The sequence below is a fragment of the Ornithorhynchus anatinus genome, chromosome 7 (assembly GCF_004115215.2).
Source record: "Ornithorhynchus anatinus isolate Pmale09 chromosome 7, mOrnAna1.pri.v4, whole genome shotgun sequence".
Classification (NCBI taxonomy): domain Eukaryota; kingdom Metazoa; phylum Chordata; class Mammalia; order Monotremata; family Ornithorhynchidae; genus Ornithorhynchus; species Ornithorhynchus anatinus.
Genome location: NC_041734.1, coordinates 5201532 through 5228108, shown reverse-complemented (window position 1 = coordinate 5228108; position 26577 = coordinate 5201532). Strand labels below are relative to the sequence as shown.

Genomic DNA, 26577 nt, shown 5'->3' with positions numbered 1-26577 from the left:
CCCAGGGTGGCAGTTCATCCAGGGAACGGGTTGGTCTTCCGAGCTTTTGGGACACTGGAAAGTTGGTTCTTGGGGATTTCCCTTGGGAAGAGAAAATCAGAGGGCCAACATTCACTTTCCAAAAGACCCCATGGAGTTATGCCTTCTTTTCTCAAGCTGAGCTTGCTCTCCCAGGGAGGATGGATGACAGGTCGTGGTTGCCCAGGTGACTAATTGTTCTGGTCCTAGTCCGCTCAGTGGCCTCTTCAGGCACACCAGCATGGCACAGTGGCTAGAGCACGGGCCTGGGAGTCAGAAGGTCATGGGTTCTAATCCCGGCTCTGCCATTTGTCTGCTCTGTGGCCTTGGACAAGTCACTTCACTTTTCAGTGCTTCAGTTATCTCATCTGTAAAACGGGGATTAAAGGTCTTAGCCCCATGCGGGACAGGGACTGTGTCCAACCCAATGTCCTTGTATCCATCCTAGGGCTTAGTACAATGCCTAGCACATAGAAAGTGCTTAAGAAATATCAGAATTATTATTATTATTAGCAACATCAGTCAGCAGCAAGCATCTATCCACCAAGTCATCTCCTGACTTGTCCTCACATAGAGGACAGTTTTGTATATGGTCAGACCCTTCCTGGGGTCATAAATTTAGGCAACTGCTGTAGGCCCCAAGATAGCCCCATTCTAGATTTTAAACCTGGTGTGGGCAGGATTTGTCTCTCTTTATTGCTGAATTGAACTTTCCAAGTGCTTAGTACAGTGCTCTGCACACAGTAAGTGCCCAATAAACACGACTAAATGAATACAGGAACCTACTCTCCAAACACCCCCCTCACCAAAGGGCAAAGAAAACACAGAAACAGATCACTCCCTGTCGCTGTCCGAGAGTGGGACAGAACTTCAAAAAAAAAAAAGAAAAAGTGAAATTTCCTATCTTTAATACCAATTAAGTGCTAATGTGCTAAGCACTGGGGTAAACACAAGGTAATCAGATCAGTCACAGTCCCTGCCCCACACGGGGGACATTTAAGAGGCAGAGAGAGTAGTTATCTTATATGCATTTTGCAAATGAAGAAACCAAGGCCCAGAGAGTTTAAGAGACTTGCCAAAGATCACACAGCAGGCCTGTGGCAGAGCTAGGATGATCATCCCATTCCCCCAGGTACTCTTTCTACTAGACCACACTTCCAAGGCTGTCTGAAGAAGGAGATTTGGGGAAGGTCAATTTCCAGGAGAAATTCTTGTTTCTGCCCTACTCAAGTGGAGTAGATTTCACCCTAAGCACCAGACTAACATTATGGAGCACTCCCTTTCCACTAGGCCACGCTGGCCTCCAGCATCTGACACTAGCTCCAATTCTAGAGTAACCTACTCCCTGTTTTTTTTGGGGGGGTCTCCCTGGGCCCCACACCATCCAGGGATGGCATACTATTAGTCCTGCTCTTTTTCTCCCCAGTTGCAATTCCTGTGCTCTAAGAACAAGGCTCAATAATACGCAGTTCTTCATACGACAGTAGGTTAAAGCTAGACAGGTTCCTATATACAAAAGATCTGTTCTTTGGTGTAATAAAATGATAGGTTCTGCAATCTTTTATTAACCATTTTAGGATTTTCCCAGATATCGCCCCCTTATTTTTGAAGACACACAACAGAAAGATGAAAGAAAATAGTTTGGGAACAGTAGAAAACGGAAAGTGATGGTAAACGTTGGATACCCTAAGGCTTCAAGGAAGCTCCTTGTGGTCCGGGATCAACGTCTACCAACTCTGTCATACTGTATTCTTCCAAAAGCTAAGTACAGTACTGTGTACACAGCAAGTGCTCAATAAATACCTCTGAATTCATGGAGCGTCTTTTCACAAAATTCAGACACTTTGCTTAGGTAAGTAAGGCTGGTTGTTATCCAGCAACTAAGCCGGAACAATACAATTCGGAGGGAGAAATCTATAACTTGGGGCATAAATGCAGTTTAAAACAGAGAACGACGAACATCTCAACTTTGGATTTTCTCAATTTACCCTAACTGAAAGTATGAATCTGGATCAATACAAGTTATATTTTTAATTTTACTAAAAGCCTGTACATGTCTCACATTTTTGGCTTAACATATGACTATTTTTAAAAGTTGGAGAATGAACGAGTTTCTTCCCTAGACCTACTGCCATATTTTTCACAGGCACAGTTCTCTTTAAGTCCCAATTTCTTCCCAGAACTGTTGTTTAGTTGCCTAAATCCGATTTGAACTCAGTAACAGAAAAAAAGCCTGTTCTAGTACGGATTAAGAGAAAATATTCACGAAGAACTCTGATGCTCCATCCCATCTGTGGAGGTGACTTACACTACACGCAGAACAACCCATTTTGATTAATCGCAAGATATTTACTAGCTCAGATCTAATCAAAGATCAAGGGATCACAAGCTTTACTACTATCATACACAGCATGGAAATTCCTGTAGTTGGATTAACCCTATCAGGGACTTAGGTTTTACCATCTACCATCATAATAAAACAAAACCAAAGAAAGAGAAGTTTCAAATATTCGGATTTTTTAACGATAAAATAATAACATGGGGCCGGAAGTGCCAGAAGATGCTATGATTTTTCCTTAGTAAAATGCCCATCTACTAACTGAAATATAATTTTGTTCCATCGGTTCCATCAATATGTAATTTTGTTTTGAAGATGATGATGGTTTTTAAGTGCTCTTGCTTTGTGCCAAGCACTGTTCTAAGCGCTGGGGTAGATACAAGGTAACCAGGTTGTCCCACGTGGGGCTCACAGTCTTAGTCCCCATTTTACAGATGAGGTAACTGAGGCACAGAGAAGTTAAGTGACTTACCCAAGGTCACACAGCAGTCAAGTGGCGGAGCTGGGTTAGAACCCACATCCTTTGAATCCCAACCCTTTCCTCTATCCATTAGGCCATATTGTTTTGTAGATGTTTAGGGATGTGGGATCCTTACAATGCCATGTCAGTAAAAGTAAGATAAGCATCCACTCCAGGGGCCAAAAGAAAAAAGAAAAAATCTTCCACATTTTTATGTTTGCAACCTCTAGGAATGAGTAGCAGACCTTCTTGTAGGGCAAAATAGTCCCAGAGATGGAAAACTTGGGTGGGGGAGGTTAATTCTGCCATGACAGGGATGCAAGATACAATCTGAGAGGGAGAGAGTGATCCCCCCAAAATGGGCATCCCTGCCCCCGTGACTCCCACTAGACCCTCAATTGCTATGCTCAAGTTTGTAAACAATCCAGATGATAATCCAGCGTTGAAAAACCAACAGAATCTCTGCGATGGCCAACCGTCTTGGCCCGGACTGGACATCGTGGTACCCAACTCACAGCCTGTGTGACAAATATCTAGCTAGGCTTTTTTGTCATCTACTAATTTATTGCATCTAATTTCACCTCCCACGTTCTGTCATTCGGTCAAAAGCTGTATTCTTCACAAGGTTTCTGCAGGGAGGAAAATGGACGCAGCTCAGAGATCTGGAGGGAAATTAACTTAATGCACCAAGAAGGCGGGATCACATCGGGCAGACATTCTGCTCTCACAGAGACGGGAGGGTCATCCTTGGCATCGGACGTGTTTAGTTCAGGAGCAATAAGCTTAACGCTGCTCAACACTGGATCAAGGTCTGTATGTTCTAAGAGGAACTGGAACAATAGTTTTCCTTACATCCCGCTGAAGTGTGAAAACGGAAAAGCCTCTTCGCTTCCAGCTTCCTTTCACTTAGGAAGGAGGTCACCTGAGTGGCTCTTATTCGTGAGTGGCACCTTTCATATCCCACCTTGACTACTTTGTCAACCTCCTCGCTGGCCTCTCTGCCTCTCCCCTCTCCTGTCCATACTTCACTCTGCTGCCTGGATCATTGTGCTGAAAAAAAATATTCAGTCCATATCTCTCCATTGCTTTAAGGCACTCAATCAGCTCTCCCCAGTTTATCTTAACTCGTTGATTTCCTACCGTTACTCAGTCTGCACACTTCACTGCTCTAACGCCAACCTATTCTCTGTACCTCGATATCACCTATCGCGCCACTGACCCCTTGCCACGGCCTCTCCTGGGCCTCAGTAGCCGACAGTCCACCTTCAAAATCCTCCTGAAATCCCATCTCCTCAGAGACCTTCCCTGACTAAGCCCTCCCTTCCCCTCTCCGGACTCTCCTCTGTTTCACCCATACAGTTGGCTGTGTACCCCTTAAGCAATCTGATACCCACCCCAACCCTGGAGATCTTATGTACATATTCTTATACTCTATTTCTCCTATCTGCAATTTATTTAAATATCTGTCTCCCCCCGGAGACTGTAAGCTTCCTAAGGGCAGTAATCATGTCTACCAACTCTACAGTATTGTACTTTTCCAGGTGCTTAGTACAACTTTCTGCACATCGTAAGTGCGAAATAAATGCCACTGACTAACTGGAGGGGAAGCCAGTAATTCTGGAACAAGGGAGTGGGTCGCAACCTAGCCGGGGACACGAAAGCTTCTAGGACATGAAAGCTTCTACAGAAAACCTTTTTGTGTGTGTGTCTTCCTTACGTTGTGTTACACCGGGTAGCAATGCAAAGGGGTGTCCTGAATGTTTTAGAGGCGTGAATGGCGTACCATCCGACTAGTGCTCACTTTCTGATTTGGTAGATGAAAAAATGGGTGTACAGAGACAGCCAGAAACTCCCCTGAAATCAACGAGAATCTCCACCTCCTGGCCGGCAGGCTCCAAACCAGAGCCGGTGGTGTTCCCATCACTCCCAGTTCCGCCCCAGCCCTCCTCAGAGCAGCTGTTGAGATGGCCCCCACTCTCTGAGAGCCAGGGCTGGCTCTGTGGTGGGAATCCTGGCTTACCCCTACCCCACAGTGAGCCTTCCTGCTTGGAGCTGAGGCACCAGTTTGGTGCTAGGCAGGAAGCTTCTTAGACTGGCAGGGGGTGGGTGGGTTCCCAGCCCCAGGCAGGGATGGAAGACCAGAGCTGAATGGTCCAGGGGGGATGGGGTGGGGCCAGTTCTGTGAATTTTCACTGTCATTCATCCATTCATTCAGTTCTATTTATTGAGTCCTTACTGTGTGCTTAGTATTGTGTGTACTAAGTGCTCAGGAGAGTACACTATAACGGCCCCCCTCACCAGCAAGTGGGTCACATCATGCCAAGTCAGTATCAATCAATCAGTGGTATTTTTTGAGCGCTTACTGTGTGCAGAGCACTGTCCTAAGTGCTCAGGACAGTACAATATAAAGAGTTGGCAGACATGTTTCCTCCCTACCAGTAGCTTCCAGTCTAGAGGACTGTCGACAGAGTCCCTACGCAATGTTAAAAATGCTCCGCTTCCTAACAATTCTCCAGTGTATCTTAATGAAAGAGGTTAATTTTTCTCATTGCAAGTCTTAAGTCATAAATGCCCTACCTTTGTGTCATATGGAGAACATAGATGTTCTCTTTAATAAAGCCTGTTTCAGCAAGAATCAGACATACAGTATAATCTCTGGCCAGGATGAACATTAATCCGGATCCGTCTAAAAAAATTATACAAGTCATTACCAAAAGTAATCTCTATTGTGCCCTGTGCTTAACCTTCGTGTTTTTTTCTAGTCCTATAATCTTGCAAATCCAATGGCAGTGCGCAATTGGCATCTTGTGTTACCGCAGCCTTTGCGACACAAAGAACAACAGAAAAATTCAGCAGATTCAAAACTCCTGCAGAAGGAAGAAGAAAAGAGTGATATCATCGCGTGTCATAAAGTAGAGGTTTCTTCTTGAAATTTCGGCCCTATGAATAAAACAATTGATTTCTAAGCCGGGTTTAATTTCTCGGTAAAGATTTCATTACTCAAGCACACCTAGTGGGAAGAGCACAGGCCTAGGAGTCAGAGGACCGAGGTTCTAATTCCCACCTCTGCCACTTGTCTGCTTTATGGCCATGGGCAAGTTCACCTCTCTGTGCCTCAGTTCCCTCATCTGCAAAATGGGGATTCAATACCTGTCCTCCCTCCTGCCTAGACTGTGAACCTCATGTGGGACGTATCTTTTATCTGCCCCAACTCTTAGTACAGTGCTTGGCATGTAGTAAGCGTGTGCTTAAATACCAAAAAAAAAAAAAGTGACAAATATCACTCGTGTCCCTAGAGCCAGCAATTGCGTTTAAATTGAATCTTCCAAAATGAACTGACCCTTGTATATCTATCTGTTGCCGACTTGTTCGTTCCAAGCGCTTAGTACAGTGCTCTGCACATAGTAAGCGCTCAATAAATACTATTGAATGAATTGTATGAATTTTCATCTCAATGCTCAAGGGGCATGGTCTCTCAGTTTTTATGCATCACTATCCCTTTGATGAGCCTCGATCTCCCCATCCTAATACATACAAAACCTTGCATTCTCTCATCTTTTACAGGATGAAGATCTTAGAATCCATGTTATCATTGTAATTGAAAATGGAGTTAGGGAAACTGAAGGTCACACAGAGTCACGTTTCTACTGAGCATTAAGAATGGTTGAGTGGTCTAGAGGAGCAGAGTTTCCTAGAGTCTCAGTTTCTTTACTGCAAATGAGTTTGGGAATCTTGAATCACCTGGCTCCCAAAAAGAATGGCTCCTGAATTAGTGAATTAACATGTAATTTTTTCCCACGCCTTAACCTTAATCTTCCCAGGGAAAGCAGCATGGTGTGGTGGATAGAACAGGGGCCTGGGAGTCAGAAGGTCATGGGTTCTGTTCCCAGCTCCTCCACTAGTCTGCTGTGTGACCTTGGGCATGACACTTAACTTCTCTGTGCCTTAGTTACCTCATCTGTAAAATGGGGATTGAGACTGTGAGCCCCACGTGGGACAGGGACTGTGTCCAATCCAGTTTGCTTATATTCACCCCAGTGCTTAGTACAGTACCTGGCACATGGTAAGCGTTAACAAATACCATGATTATTATTATTAGTAGTGGGAAGAGCACAGGCCTGGGAGTCTGAGGACCTAGGTTCTAATTCTGGCTTTAAAGTTGATGCTTTAACTGAGTGCTTTAAAGTTAATGGTAAGAAATTTCTGATTGATGCAGAGATGAATGGGCAACCATGGGAGGTTCTGAGGAGTGGGGAGATGAGAACTGAATCATTTTTTAGAAAAATGATCAAGGCGGCAGAGTGGCGTATGGACTGGAATGGGGAGAGACAGGGAGCATGGAGGAGTTTGCCTCTGGTTACACTGGTCAGGGTAAGGAAGTTCTGGGAAGAGTAAAGGGGCAGGGAACGTGTCTGCTTATTCTGCTGTATTGTACTCTCTCAAGCGCTCGGTACAGTGCTCTGCACATAGAAAGCACTTAATAAAAATTACCTACCGACTGATAGAACAGGAGGGATTCGGCGGTCTCCCCAGGCCTGGACCAAGATCAGGTTCACCATTGTTCTTTCACCTTCAGTACGCTTGGATATGATCCTCAGCTCCTGGACATGACTGACCGGACATGACTCTGGGCCATTCTACTCAGAATTTTAAAGTCCTCAATTCACTAATTTAATTCCCCTCACTTAATGAACCTTAGCCGACACTTAAAATGCAATCCGTTTTCCTCCTTCCTACAAATGTTTTCTGAAGAACATTTACCCTAGTTCTTTTTTTGTTTTTGCAGCGATTTTACTCCAAAACAAAATGATTATAAATAAAAATTAGCAAACCGGACCAAAATGCTCGGATGCTTCCCGTATCAAAATGGCTCTAAGTTAATGGGCGTTTTTATTACGCTGAAGTTTCCTTTCAGTGGTTACTTTCCTAGTTAATTGTTAGTCATGGCTTCAAATGAAAATGTATTTAGAAAGCAGAGGAGAGGAAACCTTTTCCTCCACTTGTCTCATGGATTCTCTCTTTGGGTTCATATTTGGTGTCAAGGCAGCCGTTCTGAGAGAAGGACAGGAAATTATGGTTTAATGGAAAGAGCACGGGCTTAGGAGTCAGAGGATGTGGGTTCTAATCCCGGCTCTGCCACTTGTCTGCTGTGTGACCTTGGGCAAGGCACTTGCCTTCTGTGCTTCAGTTCCCTCATCTATAAAATGGGGATTAAGACTGTGAGCCCCACGTGGGACAACCTGATTACCTTGCATCTATTCCAGTGCTTAGAACAGTGCTTGTCACATAGTAAGGGCTTAACAAATACCACAATTATTATTGGTGGAGCAGTGTGCCCTAGTGGATAGAACTCGGGCCTGTGAGTCAGCAGGAACTGCGTTATAATCCCTGCTCTGCCACTTGTCTGCCATGTGACCTTGGGCAAGTCACTTCACTTCTCTGCACTTCAGTTACCTCGTCTGTAAAAATGAGGATTAAGACTGTGAGCCCCATGTATAACATGGTCTGTGTACAACCTGGATCTACGCCAGCACTTAATACAGTGCCTGGCACATAGTAAGTACTTAACGAATGCTATAAAAAAATTCTGGGCTGTCCAAAATATCTGAAAACATGTAGCCACTAGCCCTAACTCCTTAGTCTCCCTTCCCCCTCCTTTCCAATACCTTGCCTCACTTTCTAGGAAGGTTTCGTATCCAGTGATACGTAAGCAAAATGGCCCCGGTGCAGACAAACTCTACCAGGACTTGTGGGAAACAGAGAAATCCTGGTAGGAAGCAACTGGGCAGTTTGAAACTTAAATTTCTAAACTGGATCAGCTGTTGGGGAGGGAAGGACAAGGACCACTTCAGGGATCTTCGATAGAGCCTTTCTCTCTAAAGGTAAACTACTGACTTCGGAAAGCCAGATGGTCATTGCTGTATCGGCCGGAAATAGGACCACATTTGCCCAGATAGCCGGCAGCAGTCTCGAGTCCAGAACGCTTTTATGGCTGGGAAGTCAAAGGCAAACGATTCGGCATGCCGCATAGCAAACAGAAGCACCTATCGACAGAGTGCTGAACTTGCCGAATCTAAGAAACTTTTCTTCGCAATCTCCTGCACTTGTCCGCACCAGAGGAGAAGGCTCAAGCTGCAAGAGATTCCGACACTTTTCCATCTGTCGCTGAGAGAGTCAGACGACGGCGTGGACCTGGTGGAGGTGGAGAATAGTGGAGAGCCAGATTCACTGTGCTTTAAGAAAGACTGAACATTTCCATAGCTTCATTAGCACACAGTCTCATGCCCTGATGGGATTCCAACATTTTAGTTCAATCAATCAATCAATCAGTAACGATTACCAAACACCTACTATGGACAGCACACTGTTCTAAGCGGTCGGGAGAGTGCAATCATAGGAGAACACAATCCCAGCCCCCCAGGAAGCTTACAGGGGACAGTTCCCTCCAAGCCACCACCACTTGGGAAAAGTCACATTTTCTAGGGATCTACACTGGATCTGCTCATTGAGAGATTGTGGTTGAAAAACGGGCTTCCCCAGTTCCCCTTTGGTCATGCAGAGTTTCACTACTCCCAGCCTATATGCACATGTAGAAGAATGATCACTTTCATGCCTGCCTTAGGGGTGTTCGGAGACAAAGCCAATCACTTTGAAGATACAGAGTGCCAAATTGTCTGGGTACAGTGTAGCCAAACCCTTTCATCAGATTGCAACTAGACAAATAATTACTCCTTGGTTCAGGCATCCTGTTTTAAATGAGTTCTTTGGGATAGCTGTCTGAAGAGGCCTTTGCCCCTTGGGTCTGATTCATGTCGAGGCCAGAAATGCAATGTGGATACACATGGTCTGGGCTTCAATCCAGAGCTCACCACCAAAGCCATTTCTTCAGAGTCCATCTTCCACAGTTAAGTGGTGGGACGTCGGACGCTTTATAAACTTGCATACTTACGGAAACTGAATCTGAGTTCTGGGAGCTGACTTTTTGGAGGTTTTAAATCATTTGGCTGTTGAAGTCACTTGAGGAAAACTTTTCTGGGATAAGGACAGGACTTTGCTTTCTTTAAAAATGACTCCTCGTTAAAAATGAGGCTTTCCCTGACCAATCCCCCCTTTCCTCATCTCCCACTCCCTTCTGCATCACCCTGACTTGCTCCCTTTGTTCATCCTTCCTCCCGGCCCCACAGCACTTATGTACATATCTGTCATTTATTTATATAAATATGTCTCCCTCCCCCCCCCCCCCCCGCCAGATTGTAAGCTCTCCGAGGGCGGGGAACGGGTTTATTGTTGTACTGTACTCTCTCAAGCGGCTTGTGAAGTACTCTGCACACACTAAGGGCTCAATAAGTATGATCGATTGAATGAGTAATGAATGAAGGATTCTTGCGGTACCCTTGCAGTGCTGAGCAGAAAGTGAGGAACTCTCATATACAGCCAGGATACTTCCTCTAATAAACAGAAGAGAATTCTCATGGATTTATCTGTTGGTTATATTTATTCATTTATTCACTTGAGTCTATTATTAACGTCTAGTCTCTCACTCATGACTAGGGTCTCTTCGTCAATTTTTTGTTCCCGGTCTTTCCCAGTAGACTGTTAAGTTTCTCCAGGGCAACGATCATGTCTTTTATTTATTTTATATATTCCCCAATCATCCAGCACAGTGCTCCGCACACAGTAGGTGCTCTCCAGGTATCGTGCTACTGATATAAAACATATCCCAAAGAATCAGAAGGCTTTGCATATTTATACAGATTCATACATACATATATGTATTATGTAAATATATTTATGTGTAGCTGTCATTCTATGAGTGGAAAAGTAGCCATTAGAATTACGAATAAAAGGAGTCTTGATGAGCAGAATTATCTGTACTAAATAACTTTGTGCTGCATAAATTTGCAGAATGTTAACAGCCCTCAAAATTACTCAATTTTAGCTCACAGTTAAATTGCTTGGTGGGTGAGCAGTGACTACAGAATAAGGATGCTGATTAAGGATGCTATAAGAAGTATTCTTTCATTTTTTATGGCAAACCCTATACCTTTGAATTGTTTTTTTTCTTTTTCCATTGCAATAATCTGTAAGCAGCTGGAGGATTATTCCAAACAGCTTGCAGAGATGGATAGAGGGGTGGAAATGCAGGCACTTCTGAACCAGGCTCTCACTCTACAGGGTAGGCTTTCACCGGCCAGGTGGCTATATCCACAACATAATTGTGTGAGCAAACCAGGAATAAATGAACCAAATTAAATACAGTGCTAAAGGGATGAGGCCTTTGTTGATAAGAACAAATGATTCACTCCCTTCTGGACCAATCTACTACAATTTTTTTAATGGTACTTATTAAGCACTTAGTATGTTCCAGGCACTGAACTAAGCACTGGGGTAGATCCAAACTAATCGGGTTGGACACAATCCCTGTCCCACATGGGGCTCATAGTCTTAATCCCCATTTTACAGATGGAGGACTGAGGCACAGAGAAGTTAAGTGATTTGCTCTAGGCTACTACACAGCAGACAAGTGGCAGAGCCGCGATTAGAACCCACGGCCTTCTGACCCTTGGGCTCGGACTCTACTCTGCCACAGCTGTTCTTTTCCCTCTCTGGAAAGAGCACTGTTCAGGGTGTTCGTGGGCCCTCCATCGACCCACTTCAGTATATCCTATAATTCCTTGTTTCTTTGCATCTACAGCAAAAAAATCCCATAGGTTGGTGGGATTCATCAACCCATAGGATGATGGGTTGATGGGATTCTTTTGCTATAGATGCTAAGAAACAAGGAAATATGGGACACACTGAAATAAGCCTGCCAGAACCACACCTTTGGTTCAATCCAAATGAGAGCCATCGGTCTATGATTCCGGGGAAGACACCTGCTGTTCACCTTCACAGATTTATGCAAAGCAAAAAGCGTCACAGCACCGAGAGTCAAGAAGAGGGCAATGTAGCAGCTGAGGACTCCCGAGCCTCAGATTTCCACCCTTGTCATGCACGATCAATGCTATTTAGTGAGCACTTACTGTGTGCAGAACACTGAACTATGCCCTTGGGAGAGTACAATACAGTTGGTAGACACAATCCCGGCTGTCAGAGAGCTCACAATCTAATGAGGGAGACAGACATCAAAATAAATTACAGGTAGGGGAAGGAATTTAGTATGAGAACATATATAAATAAACACTGTGGGAGTGGGGAAGGGGGTGAGTACCTAAGTCGCCCAGTTTCAGCAGGAGACAGAGCTAAATTAATCTGGAAAACGAAAAAGAACAGAGCTATTGGAACTGAGAATAAACATGGCAGGGAAAATGAGACCTTCCTCAAACACGAACAAACGCAGCTTACTTCCTCTAATATTTGGAAAGCTGAGCTACCGAGATATTCAATCAATGGTATTTAGTGTGTGCTTAATGTGTGCACACCACTGTACTAAGCGCTTGAGTGTAAGCTCCTTTTGGGCAGGGAACGTGTCTTGTACTTCCATTTACTTTCTCTGACCTTTAGTAATGTATGTTGCAGCTGTTTGAAACGCTATCTCATATTAAAATGACTTCATATATTTTATAAAAAGCATGACTCCTTAAAGACAGGGTCCTCTTTCTTTTTTTAAATGGTATTTGTTAAGTGTTTACTGTATGCCAGGCACTGTTCTAAGGGCTAGATACAAGATAGATTGGACATAGTCCCTGACCCTCATGGGGCTCACAATTTTTCTAATTTTTACCACTGTTGGAATAGGGAGAGTTGGAAATATCACCATTGTGATTTTCTGTGCCACTACTGTGGGCAGAACATTCCGCTAGATCCTCAGAAGAGAACATCAGAATTAAAAACCACGGTCCTTGTCCTCTGGGGGCTTACAATCTAATGGGGGAGTCAGGCAGAAAAACCATTTACAAACAGTGAAAGCAGGGGAGAACAAGGATCTAAAGTTAGCCCAAATGTCATAATATAAATGAATAAATATTTAGAGATCCATACATGCTGTGGATGGGTATTATTCATCAGTGCTAAGAGCTCCAATGACCTCATATTTGCTGAACATGCCTTCCGCTTCCCAAAGAGAAGACTAGAAGACAGAAAATTCTGCCTCCCCGTTGAATTATAGTCACTGTTTTAGGTTTTCGGAATTTGATAGCCCAGGGCTATACTCAATCCAAACAGTTGCATAATATGGTGATTTTACAACTGGGAATGACTAGGTTTCAAAACATCCATACAGATGGATGAACAAAGAACATTACAATTCCAAAGAGGTGGGGACAATTAGCAAAATGTACATCACGAACTCTGGGACTGGCTGTCTCGGGGCTAGTTTTCTCCCGCCAACCAGGCAGGGATCAGTTTGAAGGCAACTGGCCCTTACGAACCGAGAGAGGGGATTCTGGAGAAGCAAGACTATGGGGTAGCGGTTCTTTCTGAGAGGAGCTCGGTGAAAAGCTCATTTATTAACCCAGGCCAAGTGGAGGAGGTAGTTAGTTACACAACAGCAGGATGGCCCAGTGGAAAGATCATGGGTTTGGCCTGAAGAGACCCAGGTTCTAGGCTCAGCTTTCTGCTGCTGGCCAGGTCACTTTAAACACCTGGGCTCTCAGTTTCCTCATCTGGGAAAAGGAGATATTTGCTCCCCTTCGAAGATTGAGACTTGCCTCCTGCTTTGCTTGTACCCTACTGGCATCTTGTCTGACTCCAACCCTTAGTTCACCTTGTCCCCAGGCCCATGAACTCTGCTTTCCCCACTATCTACAGGATTTCAGCCATCCTTACCTTCAAAGCTCTCCTAAAACCTCACCTCCTCCTCCAAACCTTCCGTGACTAATTATTACCTGATTTTTAGCAACCATTCAGTCTCCTCTGGCCCTTATCTGTGTCCATCCTCAGCATTTTTGTATATATGCATATCTGATAGGTCTAGTACGTCTGAGTAACCCTTTAGAGCGTAAGCTTTAAGGAGGGACTTCAAAGGGATCTTGATGGGGAACTGGGGTTTGGGCTGAGGCATTCCTGGTCGACGTGGTCCAACGTAAGCCCCCACTGTTCCATCTCCAGGGGAGGATTTTCCTGGTTCACTGTTCTCCAATGGGGGTCGGGGGTAGGTTTTCGTTAAAGTGGTTTGACGACTAATCTAGAAGGCGATAGTGAAAAGTGAAGAAACCAGGTGAGCTCCAAAAAGACACATTCAGAGGTGTGAGCCAACACTCCCTACAAAGCATTTTCTAGAAAACAACTTTTTAATAGGGTAGTCAAGATGGATTGGGCCTTCAAAGCTCAGCTGATGGCCACAAATAATGCCCGGCAAACCATTTGCCACAGAATGAAAGTTTTGTTCTCTTAGCTAAATTGACAAAATGCAATGTGTCATTACAACATTCAATTTGCTGGATGTTTATATTACACTATTCCATTCCAATATGCACCCATATGTGAGTATGCATGTATAAATATATGCGTATATGCATACTTACAACTTAGGCTGAGCTGGATACTGGGAAAATTTGTCATATGGAAATCGATCAACTGCCTAGATTGGATTCATCTTGAGAACAACCCTGGCAAAAGTTTAATTTAGCCTTCGGAAACCTACACAGTCCCAAGACCGCACTTTGGTTCCCTTTGTTCATGCAAACCAGCCTGGGCAGCCCTACCTTTTCCAAATGGGTTTTAATCCTTCTGTTGGGGTTGAGGTTTTTTCCTTTAAGATGGCAGCAGTTTGGAAATTCAATTTGATTTTTTTTTTCATTCTAACCATATTCTTGCAAACAATAATCTTGTTTGTTAGAAATACTTCTGCTCAGCTAGATCTTGTGGGGAAAAAAATCCCAGAAGAATATAAAAAGAGGAGACAGTTTTTTTTTAAATCAACTTTTAAAATGCTAATTTCTACAAGAGCATGAGAGAAAGCTGGAGCTGAGATCTACTTTACTCTATGCTCCCTGAAGGCAGGAGTCATGTCAACATAATCCCAGGCTCTTAGCACTGTGCTCTGCACAGAGTAGGTACTCAATAAATACATACCATTTACTGATTAGATCTTTGAATAGCTGTTTCATTGTGGAAAGTACAGGGACTCTTCTAAAGTCCCCCCTTCCTTCCACTAAATTTTTCTAGCGGGAGCTCTCCCTCCTGCAACACTCCACTGAGGGGTATTTCTCTCCCGATTAACTGAAGAGCTTTGCTATAGAAAAGCTGAGAGCCTAACAGACCATTTTCAAAAACCTGTATTCTAATTGTGCATGGCTCTTCTTTTGAAAGAAGCCTTTCCCGAACACTTGCAGTAACCAAAAGGGAATCGATTCAAGGAGAATTTGATGAATCCAGGTACAGGGATGACTGAGTTAAACAGAAATAAATACTGATGACTAACAAATATACCCAGGCATAAAACTGAATTTTATTATTTATTCTCAGCCCTGTCACTCTGAAGCAAATGAGTGTAATTCACTCAAACTTTCCACCCCAATAAAAGACATCTGGGCTGAGACCAGCCACAAAAATTTCGGATTCACAGGAGAATAAGTGAATGGGAAGAGTATATTTTCAAGCTCTTCTTAATGCATTACAAAAAAAAGCTTCCAAACCCAATTAAAAACTATAAACAAGATTTCTCTGTAGCCAAAGAGCCTGCCATTGAGTAAGCTGAGCTACAGCTGACTGGTAAGAGAAAAGTCAGAACTGGGCTGACAAAAATATGTTTGTTTGCAGGGTACAGGAAGGTTTATTTTAATGGTGCTAACTGACTAATCTCTAATGAAGACCTCATTAGTTTGAATTGCTTCAATGCCTTTAAAGCCGTAGGAGAGTCAATTACTCTGTCTACAAGGACTCCAGTGGCTTTTAAAGCTGTCAAAGAGTTGATTATTATTTCTGCAAGGACCAGATTAAAATGGTATTTAACTCAATTTTAAAGAATATTAGTAGGATTGATTGAGGGACCAACAGGTACAGTGCAATGTATTAAAGGCTTGGGAAAATATAACACAAAGAAGTAACCACGTTCCCTGCCCTCGAGCTTACAACCTGAGCTCGGTTGTCCTGATACAGGTGCCGAAGATCCGACATTGACCCCCGGTTCTTTTTCTCAACTCGAGGCTAAAATATAATCATCCAATGAGGTCAGATCAATTCATTCGTTCAGCCGCACTTATTGAGCGCTTCCTCAATGCAGAGCCCTGTACATTGGAAAGTACAATTTGGCAACAAATGATTGATCAATCTTGAGGGAAGCTTTAAGATAAGATGGTTCTTGTCCAATCAATCAATTTGATTTTTTGAGCACCTACCCCGTGCAGAGCACTGTACTGAGTGCTCGGGAGAGTACAACAGAGATAGCGGACATGATCCCTGCCCTCAAGAAACTTACAACTTACAAGAAACTTACATCCTCAAGGATGTGTTATGGGAATTATTAAACCTTTCTAAAATACCTTCTAATGGCAACATCTTCGACAAACATACAGTGGTTAACTCATTAGTGAAAGCTTTCCTACTGTTACTCTCCCTGCTCTAGACTGTAAGCTTATGGGCAGGGAACACGTCTACCAATTCTGTAACACTGTACTCTCCCACGTGCTTGGTGTAGTAAGTCAATAGATACGACTGATTGACTGAATAGTAATAGTTATAACAATATTATCTACTGAGATCCTACTAGATGCAATGTGCTGAACTCTAGTACTGAACTCTAGTAAAAGAAACATGAGAAAAGCAATAATCTGACCAGGATCCATTCTGTAGGACAAATGGGAAACTTGAACAATGGGTATTGGTGCTGGGTGAGTTTCTTCTGTTTTTCTCATTCAGCAGTTCAAATGCTGCTCCCCTGTGCTTGTGGGGATGTCACTGTGGAAATCCGACAGTGGATTAAAAAAAAAGTATCTCGAGTCCTTTTTGTGAGACGAGGATGGTTGGGTAGGAAAGAAAATGAGCTTGTAAACTCTTTTTTTATGTTCTGTAAAAGTCTATGCTTGTGCCTTTCAAGGGACCATAAAACGCTTGATACAGTGCCATCGGCCTGTGGGTTCTCAATAAATATTATTTGTTGTCGATGAGAAGGGTGATAAAGACGAAAATGTGACATTTATGTCATGTCTATCCTGTCCAAACCACACCTTTGGGAAGGAGCCCAAATAATTTAGAGGCCAACTACCGTTCAGATCCATTCACCTAGAGATTTCTTCCATGCAATAGTTCCCAAGTGCACGGGGCTGCCCCAAGTGCATTTGGGTTCTAATCGAATAAAACAGAACCTTAACCTATAGGGTTAAGTGAATTCTAATCCTGTTGCAAAGCTTCCTGGGTGGACATCTCTTTGCACGTAAATGTATATAAAGACATTCCTATTCCAAACCAATTGAAGAGGAAAATTTATGGGAAGGTAGAGGCTGCCTTTGAAAAGGATTTAGACTCAGTTTTTCTGCCCTAATGGAATTTGCTTCCTTAGTGAGCTCACTGTGGGCAGGGAACGTGTCTGCTGACTCCGTCTTACTCTCCCAAATGCTTAGTACAGTGCTCTGCACATAGTAAGCACTCAAAAAATACCGCTGATTGATTGACTGGATAGGTCACCAATTACAAAGGGTCTGGGGTGGTGAAAGGATCTTTGAGAGGTCTTCCCTCAGTCCCAAGCTGTCCAGTGAATAGTGATTTCTCCAGGTTGACAACAACTCTTCAACTTGCCCGAGGACAGTTTCACCGTGCAACGAGGTCAATTCTCTTAAGCATAGAAAAATCCACCTTCCTATGTAAGTTCCCACAGGCTGTGGACATCTCGGGTTGTGTATGCTTGTGCTGTCTATTGGGCGGGTGACGTGCCGGGCTGCATTGGTCCCCACATCCATCGTCGTCCAAATTTATAGGGATTCATGTAGTTGATGTGATAGATTATTTTGTTTTGCCTTTCATCACTCTCATGTTACTGAAAGGACGTTCCCTGTATATCTTAGGCATCATCTATCAGGAGAAGGCTTCAGAGAGGTAAAAATAAAATACAGTAAAAACTTGTTGAACTGATAACTAATATGAATGTGTCATCTTTGAATGTGAAAGACCACCATCTATAATGCTCATATTTTATTCTTCTTAGCCAGTTTATATTATCTGGTTCACAGTGTTTTAAATTGCATTTTTGTTCAGCCGATTACGTGGGTCCTCAAGCCCCCTTGAAGAGGAAGAGTGTTATAAATTTAAATGATCATTAAATTGCCCTAAATCTTCTTCCTCAGAGACATTTACTTAGGAGGTCTTGCTACCTGGTGACAGGCTGGTTTGCCAGTGATGACTGGAATGAGAGGTATTTGAAATAAGAACTCTCTCAGAGTAAGGTATTCCGCCCACTAGCCGTGTCAGCCCCCCGCACCAGCTCAACTACCGGGAGAAGGATACGGAGATGCCCGGAAATCAAGGATGCGGCCCCTTGGCCTACTGGTAGAGTGCCGCCAAACGAAACCGATCTGGAAATTCGGCATTTACATCCTCTTCCACAGATCTGAGCCCTTTAAACAGATCAAACAACCTATGATTCTTCATTATTGAACAGTGCTTGGCACATAAATAAGCGCTTAACAAATACCATAATTATTACTATGGCCAGCCAGCTAGCACGACAGCATCGACTGCAGCCAAAAGACTATAAATGAATGGAAAGCAGATCTGTGGGAAGCTGTGCTAGAAACTCGGACTCCTCCTCAACATTTTCCCCTATCTGTGCTACCTCGGTGGGTACCAGAAGAATTGCAGGGTCCAGGAGAAGCTTCTCTAAAGGTTCAAGTGTACCTCCGAAGGTGTCCCTACCATGTACAACCAAAGGGACCCGCACCCTAGATGGCGGCGTGTCAAGTTCCCGTCCTCCTGTTGTCCCTTCCGTGCCATCCCGGGGGAGAGGTTGGAAGGTCTGGCTCCCTCATGAACCTTCAAAGGATCCGGCACAGGCTACATAAACTCCCTAGGCCTAGCTCCTCCTCAAAAAAATGGCAGCCATGCTACTACCAGACCCCTCTCCCCACCAGAGATAATGTGAGGGTGGCACATTCCCACCTGAAAGGGGCATGGAGCCAACACTCCTGGGAGCCTCCAAAATTTCCAGAACCTCCTTCTGGGGGGCGGGGAAGAGAAGGGTAGGAGAGAATCAGGCATTAAACCATGCCAAGGGTCCACAGGGCGCCACCAAGGAAGGTGAATTTTTAGTCTCCAACCTAATTGGCTTAGAAGTAATTAAGGTTGCCGGGCAGGATGAGGACAGACCAATTAACTAAAGCAGAGCTCCTTCCCACTGCTTCTAATAGCTCTCTGAAAAGCGGGTAATGCGCAGTTGAACAACCGAGGGCAGAACAGGAGTGTGTATTTCTGAATGGTCAAATTCTCTCAGCCTCAGTTAAAAGGAAGAGCTAAAAGCTACGGAGGATTCCATCGGAGAGTTCGTCTGCCATGTTGGACATTCCTGCTTCTCATGTCCTATCACTTACACACATTTCACAGTGGACTGGGCTCTCTGTCCCTTTCCAAAGTTGCCTCTGGACAAGGATGGATCATACTACTATTACTGACTCCCAGGCCTGCACTCTTAAGGCACACAGACTCCTTCTCTGTGTTATCTCCTCTTACACCCCCCAGTGTAGACTGTGGAGCTACCTGGGGGCAAGGATCATGTCTTCTATTTTTCTACCGATTTACCCAGCCACTAGTACAGGGCTTGCTTATTGCAGTGTGCCTACTAAGTCAGTGTGTTGAGGAGGAGGAGAATTCTACTTCCCAAGCGCTTAGTACAGTGCTCTGCACACAGTAAGCACTCAATAAATATGATTGAATAAATGAACAACTGAATGAATAAGGTAAGCTACCACAAATACCAGGAAGAGGCAGGGAAACCGGGGGGTTATGCTTTTCGTGTCCTTACAAACGTCAAAGGGAGAGTCTTGATGCATATTTCTTTTGATGTTTTTCTATCACTACACTACCCAATAGTGGTGTAAATAAATGACTTCGGGAGTTTATGGCGCTTGAAAATACGGCCATTAAAAGGGGTCATGTAGAATCGATGGCCTACTTTGGCTCACTTGAGAGATTCATTATAATAGGGAGACAAGAGGAAACTAACTTATAGCACATTTTTTCCCCCTAAAGAAATCAAGTAAATCCTTCAAAGGCAAGTCAGTACCCTTTGAAGCCATCATAACGGGCATAACTTCCCAAGTGCTTCTCATTTCAAAAGAATGCTTTTCATCCAACCTCAATCCCTCATTTTCAAACCACGGACCTAACCACTGTGCTCGGCACAGTGCTCTGCACACAGTAAGCACTCAATAAATACGACAATGAATTTCCCATGGATACCACAGAATTGGGTAGTCTGTCGACACCTTCCACAACTACGTGACCATCATCCCAGCCCATTTGAGTGCAAGCTCTTTGAGCGGGGACTATATCACTTCGTTGTGTTCTCCTCAAGAATTTAGTAGAGTGTATTTCTCCCAGTGGGCTCTCAATAAATGCTACTGCTATGGGGGAAGAGGAAATTGAAGATACGGTTCTTGCTCTGCACTAAATAAGACCGATCGACTGATTGATCGATTGACCTTGGAGAGTCTGCCATCTCAAGAAGGTGGGAAATGAGTCCAGGCCCAGGGCCAGTGGTGGGTCAGGAAAAGCAATTCTCCCGTTTCCATTGTGACCTCCAGTACACTCCTGTACAGCAAAAGAAGCAGCCGTAGTAAATAGAGTAGTGGAGATAATAATGACAATTATTTACTTATATTAATGTCCGTCTCCTCCACTAAACTATAAGCTCATTATGAGCAGGGAGCATGTCAGTTAATTCTGTTATATTGTACTCTCCCAGGCGCTTACTATCGTACTCTAGACATAGAGAAGCATCAGGGCCTAATGAGTAGAGCATGGGCTTGGGAGTCAGAAAGATCTGGGTTTTCATCTCAGCTCTTCCACTTGTCTGCTGTGTGACCTTGGGTCTGTCACTTAATTGCACTGTGCCTCAGTTACCTCATCTGTAAGATGGGGATTAAGATGAGGCCCACGTGGGACAGGGAAGGTGCCGGACCTGATTAGTTTGTATCTACCTTGGCGCTTAGAACAGTGCTTGACACGTAGTAAGTGCACAACCATTACCATCATCAGCATCATCACCACAGTAAATGCTCAATAAATACCATTGAATGATTTGCTGAGGCTCTTCTGAGTGAAGTTATTATTAATAATAATAATGATGATGATGATGACAGTATTTGCTAAGTGCTTACTATGTGCCAAACACTGCGGTAGATACGAGATAATCGGATTGGAGATAGTCCCCGTCCCCCATAGGGCTTACAGTCTTACTCCCCAATTTTACAGAGGAGGGAACCGAGGCACAGAGAAGTTAAGTGACTGGCCCAAGGTCACCCGGCAGGTACGTGGTGCAGCCGGGATTAGAATCCATGAACCTCTGACTCCCAGGCCCATGCTCTATGCACTAGTTCACTGTACTAAGCTGGCAGCTCTGTTGGGCCAGCTTGAAGGGGGGCAAAACCAAGCTTATTTTTGGCTGGTGTCTGGATTGGTCACCAACACCTGGAAAATGATTCTCTCTTTTGGCTACTCAAAGCCTGGGTGGAGAGGAAAATCAGGGGGAAATGCAAGGAAGGGTCCTCACTCCTTCATGTGAAGAATGAGTGTCGCTGACATCCTTCCAGTATAAGGCATTTGTTAAATACTCACTGTGTGTCAAGTATAAGTTTAAGAACCGTTGTAGATTCAAGTTAATCAGGTCAGACAGTCCCTGTCCCACACGGGGTTCACAGTCTAAGTAGGAAGGAGAACAGATGTTGAATCCCCATTTCACATATGAGGAAACAGAGGCACACAGAAGTTAAGTGACTTGCTTAAGATCACGCAACAGGCAAGGGGCAGAGCCAGAATTAGAACCCAGGTCTTCTGACTCCCAGGCCCTTGCTCTTTCCACTCAAGTCCCAGATCCCAAGTCCTACTGCAGTATTTGGCTCATTGCACCTCCCACTTCCCCCATATGGGTTACTCTCTTCTCAATCAGTGTGATGCATTTTGGGAGGATAAAATTATTTACCACATGAAAAACACTTCAAGAGAGTTCAAAGAAAGGCACCTCAAATAGACATTTTGTGTGCGTAATCGTATTTCCATTCTAAGCAGTAATTATGCATGAAGTGTAAATTGTATAGAAGGCATTTAGTGGCAAATCTCTTCGCCTCACTCTCTAGTCAAGTTTGAGTTTTCGCATTCTCTTCCCCTTTCCCGTTTTTCCCTTTGTCATAGGGAAGCTTCAGAGGTTTCCCAACTCTCAAGAGGCTCTGCTCTTAAACCGTAGTTGGTGCTTAAAGTTTTGAGTGTGCGCTGCTGGAAAAACACTGAAATTGGGTCTAGGAAACTCCGTTTAAACTTGCTTGGGGAAATTTCGATTCATCCCAATCCAAGTATGTGCACCAAAATGATCCATCTTAGCCTTCTGCTAATGATACATCTGTCACTTTATTGACACCTCTACATAGCTCTATTCTCTTTTCCAATTAGGAGACAAAACCGGTTATTGTCAGTTTACGAACTGGCAACGGAGAGCTTTTGTTCTACTGTACAAAGCATCGCATTATGATGGGAAACAAGAATTTGTGAATGTTAACTGGAATACCCCAAGATGGCAAAATATATTTACATGTAGACATTTAAAACATGCTAGAACATCTGCGTGGAGGCAGAATGATAAATTCGAGGATGAAAAGTCAATTACCTTTCTTGTATCTACACTTTCTTATAGCTACTCCTAACCCTGACCTACCCTCATTCGCAACCAATAGTTCAGAAACCAAACTACAAAAGAAAAAGAAATTACTGTCGCTGCACATCAGTCTTCAGAGAAAAGTTGGGCTCCGAGGCAAACCACACACAGAGACAAGAAGGGAAAGGAGGGAAATACACTGAAAGACATCGTAAAACTTCAGGAGCTAAAAGATTAAATGATTTCCTGCTGTTTACTTTAGCAGATTACCAGATAAAGGGTAATTACATTCAAGACTAACAGTTCACACTCAACAGCGTAAGGGTAGAGCAAGGTCAGTAAAAACTCTAGAGCTCATGCACATTAAAAATCCAATTTAAAGCCGCGTAGCCAATAGCTTTGGAGGAAAATTTAGGATTCTTCAGACGTCGTCAAAGGTGACGTGCTGAGAAGAATAAAAGCATTTTACATAGGTGGCTCTCTTGGGATCGATGCTGAAAAGCTATACGCCGCTTAGAATGTGGAGGAAAGAAAATGATTAGCCACAGTCAGGAGAGGACACTGACAGGACAACATTGCGACTGTGGATTCCGTGGGACCCCGGCAGTGAAGCATTGAAGCTGAAGGCTCCACAGCAGCTGGCTTGTTTTGTGGTTTCAGATGCGCTTTGCCAATGGGAGCCAAAGTTGTACCAAAAAGTCTCTAGCCCAGAAGCAGCGAAGGAAAAATTGGGCAATCATCTGGGTAATGTGATCACAGTGAAGACCCCACCAGATCCTTCTGGCCCCCCAAATCCATTTATTTGCTTCTATGATCAAATTAAGGAGATCTGAGCTAAATTTGACTTCATTTCCACTATGTATTTCAGTCATCCCACAGGGTAAGCAATCTTTGCATAGAAAATATTACTCTGGACTCCAAATCTGCGAGAGAAATGTTGAGAAGGAGCACGGTCTAGTGAAAAGAGAATGGGTCTGGGAGTCAGAGGACTTGGGTAGTGATCCCGGCTCGGCCACTCGTCCGTCGTGTGACCTTGGGCAATTCACTTCACTTCTCTGTATCTCATCTGTAAAATAAGATTGTGACCCCTATGTGGGACAAGACTGTGTCCAACCTGATTATCTTGTACCTACCCCACCGCGTACTAAGGTCTCTGGCCCATAATAAGTGCTTAACAAATACCAGTTAAAAAAGAAAAAAAAAAATCTGCCCAGGCCAGAGCTCCAGCAAAGCACCCACCTACCACAGCCCAAATCAGGCTGACAAAAAAAGTCAATTTTAAGGCTGACATAAACAACTTTTCATGTGGACAGGTGCGACCAGAAAGGTGTGTGTATGTATGCGTGTGTGCGTGAGAGAAACCGACACTCCATTCTCTATGGGACTGGGAAAAATCAACCTCCGCTGTGCTGCTGCTCATTTCCCTACCCATTTTTCCCTTCTTATTCATAAATAATTTTGTGCTTGCCTCCCCTGCGAGACCCTAAACTGCTTGAGGGCAGGAGGAGGGTGTTTCACTTCTATTGTACTTTCCCAAGTACTTCACAGAGTAATCTGCACACAGTAGGAGGTCAGTAAACACTACTGATGGATGGTTGGAAGGATGGATGGATGGATGGATGGATGGATGGATGGATGGATGGATGGATGGATGGATGGATGGATTTGCCACTGGCTGGCCGGTTTCTAAGTCTGTCTCTGTGTTCCACAGTCTTTCCAAAACCAACTTGCAGAGGGCAATGCCATTCAGCTTAGCTGGTCAGCTCGGGCTCTGTGAGGATAAGCCGGTCTTTAGGGTCTTCAAATCAAAAGGTCAGGATTGGGAGTTTCACCCGGAAATTTTATCTCCCTCAAAGCTGCTTCTTCAGGCAATCTGAAGGGGCTTGGCCTAGTGGAAAGAACAAGAGACTCAAAGTCCCAGCCCTGCCACCAGCCGGCCCTGGGCCTTAGGCAACTCCTTTAGTCTCTCTGGGCCTCAGTTTCCTCACCTGTAAAAGGGACAAAATAGATGCTCTCCCTACCACTCAGTGAGCCCCATGTGGAGCTGGGGCTGATCTGATTATCTTGTGCTTAGCACACTGCTTGGCACATAGTAAGTGCCTAATAAAAGCTATAATTTATTATTCCTTCTGCATATTGTCTGACCTTGCACTTCTTTAGCAGCTTACAATTTACTTCCTACTTTATCTAGGGTTTTGTGGGTTTCTCATTTCTCTCGTTGACCCATTTTTTTTCCCCTCTCCTCAAGCACCATCATACTCAGGAGAGTCAGCCTGGCCCACAGATCTCTCCACTCGAAGCCATATTTCCATTCTTTCTTCAGCTCTCGGGTGCAGGATTGCCCTTCCCCGAGTGCTCTCACGGTCTCAAGATGGGGCCGGACACTGAAGGAGGGAGAAAGTCATGGCTTGGGACTCTATCGATTTCCATGAAATGGAAAATTGACAATGAAACCTTTTGTTTCCCGGAGCACCAGGGGGCATCATTTCATTTAGAAAATGAAAAAATTTCCACAATATTGCAAAAATCCAGAACAAAATACAGGGCAGAGAGTAGCGGTCCCAAGACAGAGATGATGGGAAGTAGTCGGGTGGGTGTACTGTTGGCAAATTGCTTCAATTGCTGATCATTTTCTCCCTCTTTGAGAATGGAAGGGGACCAGGATAAACCAGTGGCAGGTACCACTCTTTACAGTCAAACGCAGGCCAGGGAGACAGCTACTTGCCTGACCTGCCCTGGGAATCTGTCAACTCTGGAGCTGGCCAAAATGGGGAGTTGCCCAGGGTGGGGGGGGGGGCTCCATTTCTGCAGCTCTCCTGGAGAGGAACGAACCTCCCATTTCCTCCCCTGAAGAAACGTTGCCAGAACTGAAGATGATCTTATTTGAATACCTTAAGCATGGGGATGGTGAACAATTTTGCTACCCTATATTACAGTGATTTCTACATGATTTGTTTTTTGTTCTTGTTGTTGGGTTTTTTATGATATTTGTTAAGCACTCACTATATGCCGGGCACTGTACTTAGCGCTGGGGTAGATACAAGCTAATCAGGTAGGACACAGTGCCCGTTCCACATGGAGCTCACAGTCTTATTCCTCATTTTACAGATGAGGTAACTGAGGCACAGAGAAGTGATTGCCCAAGTAGGGTTAGAACCCAGGTCCTCTGACTCCCAGACCCATGCTCTATTCACCAGACCAAGCAGTGTGGCTCAGTAGAAAGAGCCTGGGCTTGGGAGTCAGAGGTCATGGGTTCTAATCCCGGTTCCGCCCCTTGTCAGCTGTGTGACCTTGGGCAAGTCACTTAACTTCTCTGTGCCTCAGTTCCTACATCTGTGAAATGGAGATTAAGACTGTGAGCCCCACGTGGGACAACCTGATTACCTTGTATCTACCCCGGCGCTTAGAACAGTGCTTGGCAGATAGTAAGCGCTTAACAAATACCAACATTACTATTAATAGAGAAAAGGCTTTGAGCTCCACCTTCCACTCCATGAACAATCCATCCAAAAATGGAGAGGATCCCTATCCCAAAGATCCTCTAGCAGTATCCCAACTTGGCGATTTATAGTCTTTTTTCAGATACAGTATGAGCTAGCCCATCTATATGAGGGAGGAAGTTCCCTCTTCCACCACCCCTGTGAAAAGAGAGGCAAACAGGATGAGGTACTTCACAACAAATTGGGCCGCCAACCTCCCTCCCTCAGTAGTTATGTTGCCCAAACACGGAGATTGTGCATCAAATAAACCCTCTTCCTTGTGAAAATGGTTTACTTGAGAACACTACAGAATTAACACAGAGATGAAGAGCCAAAGAAAAGTCAACAAATTCATAACCAGTTGATTTAATAAAACCCTTGATATCCATATTTCCAGCTCCGGGAGACTTGGGTTTCTGCTCCTGCCTTTGTGGGGCTTTATTATCTTGCAATGCTAGAAAGACAAATAATTCAAACCCCAAATAATAGCCCTCAAGGGTGGCTGCTTAGACTTCCAGCTCATTTAGCCACGGAGAGACTCTAATTT

At 44.2% G+C, this 26577-nt stretch overlaps 1 protein-coding gene across 1 annotated transcript in view; it reads right to left on the bottom strand.

Annotated features, from left to right (window-relative positions):
- The window catches only part of LOC100081634 (cytochrome P450 7B1), a 151233-nt gene that overhangs the window by 33192 nt on the left and 91464 nt on the right, over window positions 1-26577 (bottom strand). The gene's annotated exons all lie outside the window — the stretch shown is intronic.